This window comes from Panthera leo, chromosome F2 (assembly GCF_018350215.1).
Source record: "Panthera leo isolate Ple1 chromosome F2, P.leo_Ple1_pat1.1, whole genome shotgun sequence".
NCBI classification, from domain to species: domain Eukaryota; kingdom Metazoa; phylum Chordata; class Mammalia; order Carnivora; family Felidae; genus Panthera; species Panthera leo.
The window spans coordinates 72,274,879-72,283,507 of NC_056695.1; positions in this window are offsets into that span (position 1 = coordinate 72,274,879).

The window sequence follows — 8,629 nt, forward strand, 5'->3', positions numbered from 1 at the left end:
TCTTCAGGACTTCTTCCGTAGGCTTTCATTCCAGTTGGTTGATGGCCATCAGACTAACTGTTCAATATCTTGAATACGCTCTTACCTCCATTACATCACTTGCCTTATTTTATTGGTTATTACCCGTTTCTGTCTCTTCCTCACTCCAAATCCCTTTTCCCAAGTGCAATCGAGTACTCTCTCTAACATGTACATCCTACCCCTTTGCTTAAAATACTTCGAAAGTTCGGCACCGGCCTCATTAAGACATCCAGGCTCCTGAACCTGTCTTGGAAGGCTGTCCGTGACCCAGACAGACCTCCTTCCCCAGTCTCACTAAGACCCCCGCCCCTCCCACCTGCAGCTCCAGCTGTACTGAACTTCCTCCAGTTCTGCAAAAGCTTGGTCTCTCCCCTCCAGGACCCCCCAGCTCCGCCTGCTGTCTCCCTGACCAACTCTGTTCCATTCTGGAAATCTCAATATGACTCACCTGGTGAGTCCCAGGCTGAAGGATTCCTGCCCGCCCCCCCCCAGAGTGCTTATCACACTTCGTCTTAATACACATAGTATGTCCATTCTCAAACCTGTATACCCCTTAAGGACGGAACTATGCTTGTGGGTCCACCAATGATTTCCACTGTCTACCATAGTGCCAAAGATGCAATATGGGTGAAGTGAATATTTCTCAAACAGATGTCACTAGGATGTGAGACCCTCGCGATTCTGGATCTTCTAGAAAGCCCCAGCCCCTCTCCTATTGTGTGGGGCACAATTAAATGCACAGTGAATATTTATTGCACCACGAAACAGAAATAGACTCGGATGCAAGAGAACCAGATTAATTCCATGCCTGCCTCTTATCTCTGTGATTTTGGACATGTCCTCGTATGTGTCTTGAGTTCAACCTTCTCCCCTGTAAACTAGGGTGGTACTAACTTTCCGGGGTGAATAAAAATGAGAATTAACACTCCTTGCAACTTTCCTCCTGCGAGTCTCCTGAGCGCTATGCGTATTTGATCTGATTCAAAACAATTCATATGATGTTATTTCCCTGCTTCTATAGAGATTCTGAGAGGGGAGAGACCTCCCCTAGATCATGCAGAGAGAATATCCTAACCCAGGATCTCAGCTCACCTCCATCTGACTCCTAGGCCCATGCTCTCTCACTACACTGTCTTGCCTCCGTAGAAGGTTAATCTGAGGATTTGAGATTTTTCTCTCTCTCCCTCTGTGTCTCTGACTCTCTCTGCCAGCACGGTGCCTGGCACATTGCAGGTTTGCCGTCATCGATCACGGGAGATGGGTTCAGTCTCATGTTGCTTCAGTGCAGTTCTGATCAGGTGACCCTGCTGGGTCCTCTAGTCCTGCGATGCCAGCGTAATGGAGTCCTGGCAAGCACACTTCCTCTCGAGCCATTCTCTTGCTCCGTAATGTCTTTTGCACATTGCTTCAAACACAAGGTGGCCAGTTCCCAGGAGGGCAAATACATGAAGGACGGTCCCCATCAAGGAACAGCTGCATGTGCCTTTCCTTATATTTAACCTGAATGATCACTGAATCTTTCTCGGCACAGAGCAGGGAGAGCACATTCACTCCTCACTCATTTCCATAGTCCCATGGTAATAACCACCATCTACTGAGAGCTGATTCAGTGCCAAGTGCTGGGTAACACTATCCTCACAGTGGCCCTTTGATATGCAGCCGCTACAGCTCCAGAGAGAGAAAGAGAGAGAGAGAGAGAGAGCTTTCTGGTTGATGCTGGGGAAGCTCAACACAGAGAGCTTACATAACTTGCTCAGTCACTTAGCTGGTGAGGGTGAAACTTAGCTTGTGACCTGGTTCTGCCCGCTTCAAAGCCCTTTCGCTGTCCGTGCAGCCTGGGACCGCAGTGCGATCACTCCTTGCCCAGGAGATGCTGGGGATGCCAAGAAGCAGTGCTTTTTCTGTAACGAAAAGGAAACTTACTATACCCCCTGATGATGTTTGGGGCTTAAAATGGAGGTGCTGACAAAAAGCAGGCAGATTTGGGGTGCCTGGGTGACTGAGCTGGTTGAGCGTCTGACTCTTGATTTTGGCTCAGGTCATGATCCCAGGGTCGGGGGATTGAGCCCCACATGGGGGTCTGCACTGAGTGTGGAACCTGCTTGGGATTCTCTCTCTCCCTCTCTCTGTGCCTCTTCCCAACTCGTATGCATGTGCTCTCTCTCTTAAAAAAAAAAAAAAAAAAGACATCAATTAGAAGACTTCCCAAGTCCCTTTTAATTCTTGGACGCCTTGTCATTTCCCCCCAAGTACCGTGGTGGCAAGATGTTGGATCTAGAGTCGAAACTTGGGGTTCCATTCTCTGCCCTGCCTTTACTGGCTGTGTGCCTCCGGGCAGAACACATCGTCTCCCTGGACCTTGGTGTCCTTGTGATAGGTATTAAATGAAATAATGATGAGATGTACTTGGACCTTGGTGAATGTTCAATAATTGATAGAAATCAGGCCAAAAGAATCTAGGCTTGGGATTTTGGAACCAGCTGTCAAATGCACAAAGTTGTTACTTGGCCTTTTTCCTACATCCAATTTCCTTTCCTTCTTCCCTAAAAGAAAAACCACAAGTAAATACAAGGAGCAGAGAAGCATAGCAGACCTCAGCTCTCCCTACAGAACTGCCTTCCGAGGGTTATTAGCTCAACCATTTTCCATTAACAAAAATAAATCGCTCAGAACATCTGGGCCACATTCGTCAGGACTCCGCTCTGTGCTGGCATTTCACTTTAAACCCTGAGTCATTTTGGACCTACTGGGACGCCCCCACCGGGCCCCTTTCTGCCTCATCTTCTCTTTTGGCTTCTGAAAAGCTTGAGGCGGCGGCCGGTAGATGATGTTTGGGTGGGCTGGTAAAGAAAACCCTCTCCTGGCTGTGGACAACCCTCTCCTGGCTCTCAGGCCTGTGCACCGGCCCGAGCTCCAAGGCGGAGGGGCGGGGGTAGGGGGATGCGGCCTGGGGGGGTGGGAGCTAGAGTCTCAGGGTGCCACGGGGACAGGCAGCAAGATCGCAGAGGCCTGGGATCCTGTACCACGTGAGGTTTCCTGCTCTTTCCACCCACTGCCTCCCTGCCCTCCAGCTCCCCAGAGGTTCTTACAGTTCATCACAATATCTTTCAGCCGAGACTGTGACTCAGCCTATCCCAGCAGGTGCCCTGGGGGCTTGACATACTCTGGCGATGCCTCTCGAGCCCTGGGAGGCTGGAGGACGCTGTGACTGTCCATTGGCCTTCATCAGCCACATGCCTCTGTGGCCTCCTCGCACAGGGGATGCAGGGAAAGGCTGTGGGGTGTAGACAACAGATTGTCAGAAAAGGAAGGGGCCTCAGAGATTGCCTTACGTGAGGTTCCGGGGTACAGATCAGGGAGCTGAGGCTCAGAGAGGGGAGGTGACCTGCCCCAGGCCACATTGCGAGTCTGGAAACCAGTTTTTTGCAGCTCTGAGGCTCCCGTGAAGGAACGGGAACGAGTTATCCAAGGAATGGTTATTAGGCTCTCGCTACCACGGGCTCAGTCGGTGCTCGAAGTGTTTACTCTGGCTGCTCACGTTTGATCAGATGCGGTACGTGATCACCCCGACTGACGCAAAAGCGAGAAGAGAATCTGAGTAGGTGTTTGAGTTTGTGTGTGCGTGCACGTGCGCGTGCGCGGGGGTCACCCCGGGTCAGCTGATGGATAACAACCTTGTGCTCTCCCCTAAGGGGGCGGAGCCTGGGCAGATGGGGGAGGGCGGGGATGGGGAGGTGGTCCAGGCAGGAGCAGAGCTGGGGGCAGAGGCAGAAGTCAGAGCTGAGGGATCGGTTGGACCAATCCGTTCTGTTTGGCTTTGCCCGCGACATGACTGATTTTACCTTTATTCTGGAGAGCCGAATGGGGCCTGTCAAAGCCATCATTCCGCATGTGTAAGAAAACCAGCTAACACCCGAGCAGAATGAACTCCCTCTCCCGGAGACAGTTTCCGTTGGCTGTTTTCTGCCCCAAGCCCAGCCCGCATCCTCCTGTCTGTCTCTGTCCGTGGGACTGCCAGCTCGGTCTCCTTGCAGCGCCCCGCCCACCCGCCCCTTCCAACAAGGGTTCTCTGTAGCCAAGGGGGTCAAATCCGGGTGGCTCCTGGGTCCAAGCTCCCTGCCCACAACCTCCTGGTAGAAGACAGAGTAACCCTTAGGGCTCTATCTTAAGAGTTGAGTAAATGGGAACACAGCCAGGTTGGGTGCTTAGCCCCGAAGGCCCCCCTCCCCCCAGCTAGCTCCCACCCATGAGTGCGGGTCTTGTGCTCACCTGTCTCCTCCCCAAGTTCTCCATTAAGGGACGGCCTTCAGCAAATTCGAAGGCTGACCGTGCCCCCCGCACCGCCTCTTCTCACTTTCCAACCCCTGCCTCTCCCCAAGGCCACCCCGGGAACTCACCGCACCTCACCTGACCTGAAGCCGGCTACTGGCACCCACACTCCTGCTCCTTCCCCTCCTAGTCCACACTGGCTCCCCAAGGTCCAAGGTGATGACACGTTAATCTCGTACACTCATCCATTGCGAAGAAATCCAGCACTGGCCATTGACCTGGTTAGCCAGACCTGAAACGTGCCCGAAAACATCACCCCAGGCAAAGGGGAGCTTGCAGCAGCTGGGGGGACGGTGGGAGAGACGTCACTTACGCTGCCCTTCAGGTAAGGAGGTGATGGATCCCCAACCCTTGCGATCCGTTCTTGCTCGAAGCGGGTGATGGGCTGTAGTGAGAAAAGCACTGAACCGAGAGCTGGTTGACTTAGGTCCTAGGCTTGTTCAGCCACTTATCTAATTGTGACCGTGGGCAAGTCATTTGCCTCCTCTCTGCCTCAAGTTAAAGGACAGCTGGCCAAGATGTTTTCTTTTTAAAACATGTTTATATTATTTATTTTTGAGAGAGAGAGAGAGCACGAGCATGCATGCAGGGGAAGGGCAGAGAACGAGGGAGAGAGAGAATCCCAAGCAGGCTCCACGCTGTCGGCTCGGAGCCCGATGCAGGGCTCGAACTCACGAACCGTGAGATCATGACCCGAGCTGAAATCAAGAGTCAGATGCTTAACCAACTGAGCCACCCAGGTGCCCCGTCTTCTAATGTTCCCTCTGAGGGGTATGACCTTCTGCGACTCTGGTAGCCCCAGCCTCATTGGGATCAACGCCACCTCTCAGCTGAGGTTCAGGCCACATCAGGGTCCTGGCTGATTCTTCTCACCTCTGTTATGTTACCCTGTCTGGGGTCAGCAGCTGCCCCCGGTTTCCTAGGAAAGAGCTCAGCCCTGGCAGCATCATCTGGGATTAATTTCCCTCCAGAGACGAGCCAGAAATAAATCATGCCCTGCTCTGCAATCAGTCTGTACCTCCCATACCTCATATAAACGACAGTAAGATCAAGGATACAGGGCTGAGGCTACTGGGTTCTGGGCACTGGGTGCCCAGTGCTGGCACGTGGGCAAATAGCCAGCAGGCTGGCCTCACTGAGTGTGGTTTTCAGAGTTGAACTGGAGCCTGCTTCAGGCCAGAGCATGGTAGGTGGTCTGTATTCTTGGATCATAAATCACTGGAGGTAACTATTTTTCCTGGCCCCTCTTAGGATCCAGTATAATGTTATTGTGATTGGAAGGGTGATGGAGAAGGAATTCTTTTCCACCCTTTCGAATTCCCAGGACCCCCGAGACGCTTGTGTGTGTCCATCGTAGCCCTGTCTGAGTTCCCGGGCCCATGTGTGTGATTCTCTAGAGAGCAGACAGGATTGACCCCTCTGGGTCCTGGCACAAGGTCTGTGCCACTAACGGTCGGCCGTGACCTTGGGAAAATCATTTTGTTGCATTTTCCTTGCATTTCCTTGCGTTTTCTGAGCCATGTGTTTTTTCTCGTCTGGAACAGGGGGAGTTTGAACTGGTGCTTCTCCAGATCTAACATGCTGGGCCTCGATGATTCTGTGGTAGAATGTGTTTCATGGAATCAAGTCAGAAGATCAAGTCTGCTAATATTGTTGATGGGCACCAGAAGCACCTTGCAGTTCGGTCTCGTTGTCTTCTTGCCTTGATCTCTATCTGTCCCTCCACCCACACCTCTCATCCCACCCAATTCTCTTCAACACGGCTCGGTCTTTATATGCCTGAGCGCGAGCACTTGCCCGGGGTCCATCTAGAATTCCATTTTTAAATCTCCTCCAGCTGGTGAGAACTTTCCATCCTTCAAGCCCAGTTTCCACGTCCCCTTCTCTGTGAAGTCTTCCAGATCTCTAGCTGATGGACTCATGACACGTACAGGCTCTTGGCACAAGTTAGGCCCCGTTATGGGCTGAATTGTTCCCCGCTTGCCCAGATTCATACGTTGAAGTCCTAGCCCTCAGTCCCGTAGAATGTAACCATATTTGGAAATAAGGTCTTTAGAAAGGTAATTAAGTGAAAATGAGGTCATTGGGGTGGACCGTGGTCCTACATGTAACCTGTTGAAATGGTCTCAGACACAGGCACGCACAGAGGTGAGACCGTCCAAAGACATAGCGGGGAGGAGACAGCCCTCTGCCAGCCAAGGAGAGAAGCCTAGAACTGGTTCCTCCCTCCCAGCCCTTGGAAGGAACCAACGCTGCCACTCATATGTTCATATGTTAAACCCCAAGTATTTCTGAGTCCCAAGGTGGTCTCCACTTCCAGTTCCCCACTGCCGCCTTCTTCGGTGCTCCTGACTTCCCTTGCCTCCATGTCAGACCCGAGGCCCTAGAAACCGCCCCACCCCTGGCCTGCCTCTGTCTTCATCCTTAGACCCGGAGATTTCCTTTCACTCCGGAAAAGAAACTTGGACATCCCCTTGCCGGCAAGGGCCGCCACCTCTCCTGCGGCCCTTACGTTGTTGACATTATTCCTTCCCAGCGATAGCCCTCCCTGGTTGACTTTAAAATTGGTAGCACCCTTGAAAATTCCGTATGAAAGCCAGGCCAGCCTGCTCTCCATCCCAGGAGGCATGCAGGCGGTGAGATGACCAGGCATTCTCTTCTGTTCCCACGTTATAAATTATAACTCGCTCAGGCCAGCGGGAGGGAGGTGAGTCTGAACGCTGATTTACGGAACGGTTTTCAGACATGGGCTGCTGGCTCATCCCTGAGGCCAAGAAAAGACCCAATGCACAGGTGCCTTTCCTATCTCCCTCCCAGTGATAGCTCCTGGCCTGGGATTCAAGGCCGGTTTCCTCTGTGAGGGGGGCAAAAACGTTATCTGTGCCTTTCCAGACGTGAGTCATTGGTCCTTTTGTGACTGTCCTCTGGCGTTCTTTTGGGAACACCGTAGTTAGGGACTCTGAGATCATGGCTGTCCTTAGGGTGTTCTCTTGAGCCATCTGGTGCCCAAGATGTTCCCACGTTACCTTTGTGCCCAGCAGGCCTCCGTGATTGCCCTGAGAATTCACCTGAGCATTCCACAGACTGCCTGCTCGTTGTCCTGCGTGGTGTCTTTGGCACTTTTTCTCTCATTATCTCCCGGGCTAGGCTGTTCTGCCCGATGGTGTTGACGTCATTTCATTAGGCAACGTCCCAGAGACAATGGTCAGAGTAATATTTTCAGAGGAGGCCACCTCATCATAGAAATGACCTGCGGTGTTCAGCAATCCAGGCCTGGGATTCCAACTCGGGCTCTGCCGCTTACCCAGCGGGGTAGGTGATCTCACCTGACAATACCTCAGTTTCCCCGTGAGCCCAATGAGTATAATACAGCACCCACAGAGTTACGGTGATGAAGTGAAATAGCCTACGTACTGTGCTTAGAGTCAGGCAAGGCACTTACCAGATGGCCTCAAAAATAGTCAAGTTATGTCCCACTCCCCTTGAGCTTTTATTCTAACATCTTGTTTGGGAGAAGTTGAAATGCAGCTGGGATTGCTCTCGTGCACAGCGGGGACAAGGTGTCTGCGATCGATCGTCGTCTCTGGGGAAGAGGCAACCCGGGAAGGAGTCACTTGCTCCTCGTGTGTCCGTGCTGTGGGTTGGGGTTGCAGCTGCGGTCTCCGTTGGGTGCTCTGTCCTCCTCCGTGTGGCTTCCTCCATGTGTGGGACCTTCTGACCCTCGGTGGGGACCCGTCAGGCAGCTATCAGTACTGTTGGAGCCATTGAGGGAGAGGATTCAGCCGCTCCAGCCACACAGTACTTGGCAGGAAAACAAGAGTCGCTCAGACCTGGGTGGAATCCCCCGTGACGCCCTGGACCAGCTCTGCGACGTTGGCAAGTCCCGTATCTCTTTGAGTCTCAGTTTCCCCACCTACAAACTGGGGATGGCAATACCGACTTGTCTCCAGGATAAGAGGTACCAAGGAAGGGGAAATCCAACTCCAAGTAACTTAATAATCAAGGACACGTTGTATTATATACCTGAGAAGTCCAGAGGCAGGGCTTCAGGCATAGTTTGATCAAGGATCTGGCTCCATTCTTCTGCCATAATCTTAGCTCCGGCTGCAACTTATCCTGTGTGTTGGCTTCATCTTTAGGCTGGCTTCATCTTTAGGCTGGCTTCCTTCGTGTCGTAAGATACATATATGTAGTTCCTTACCCATAATTAAAGAAGTCTTATCTTTGACGGGACCATCTTAGGTAAGTTGACCAGCATGGTATTTATGCCATTTTCAGC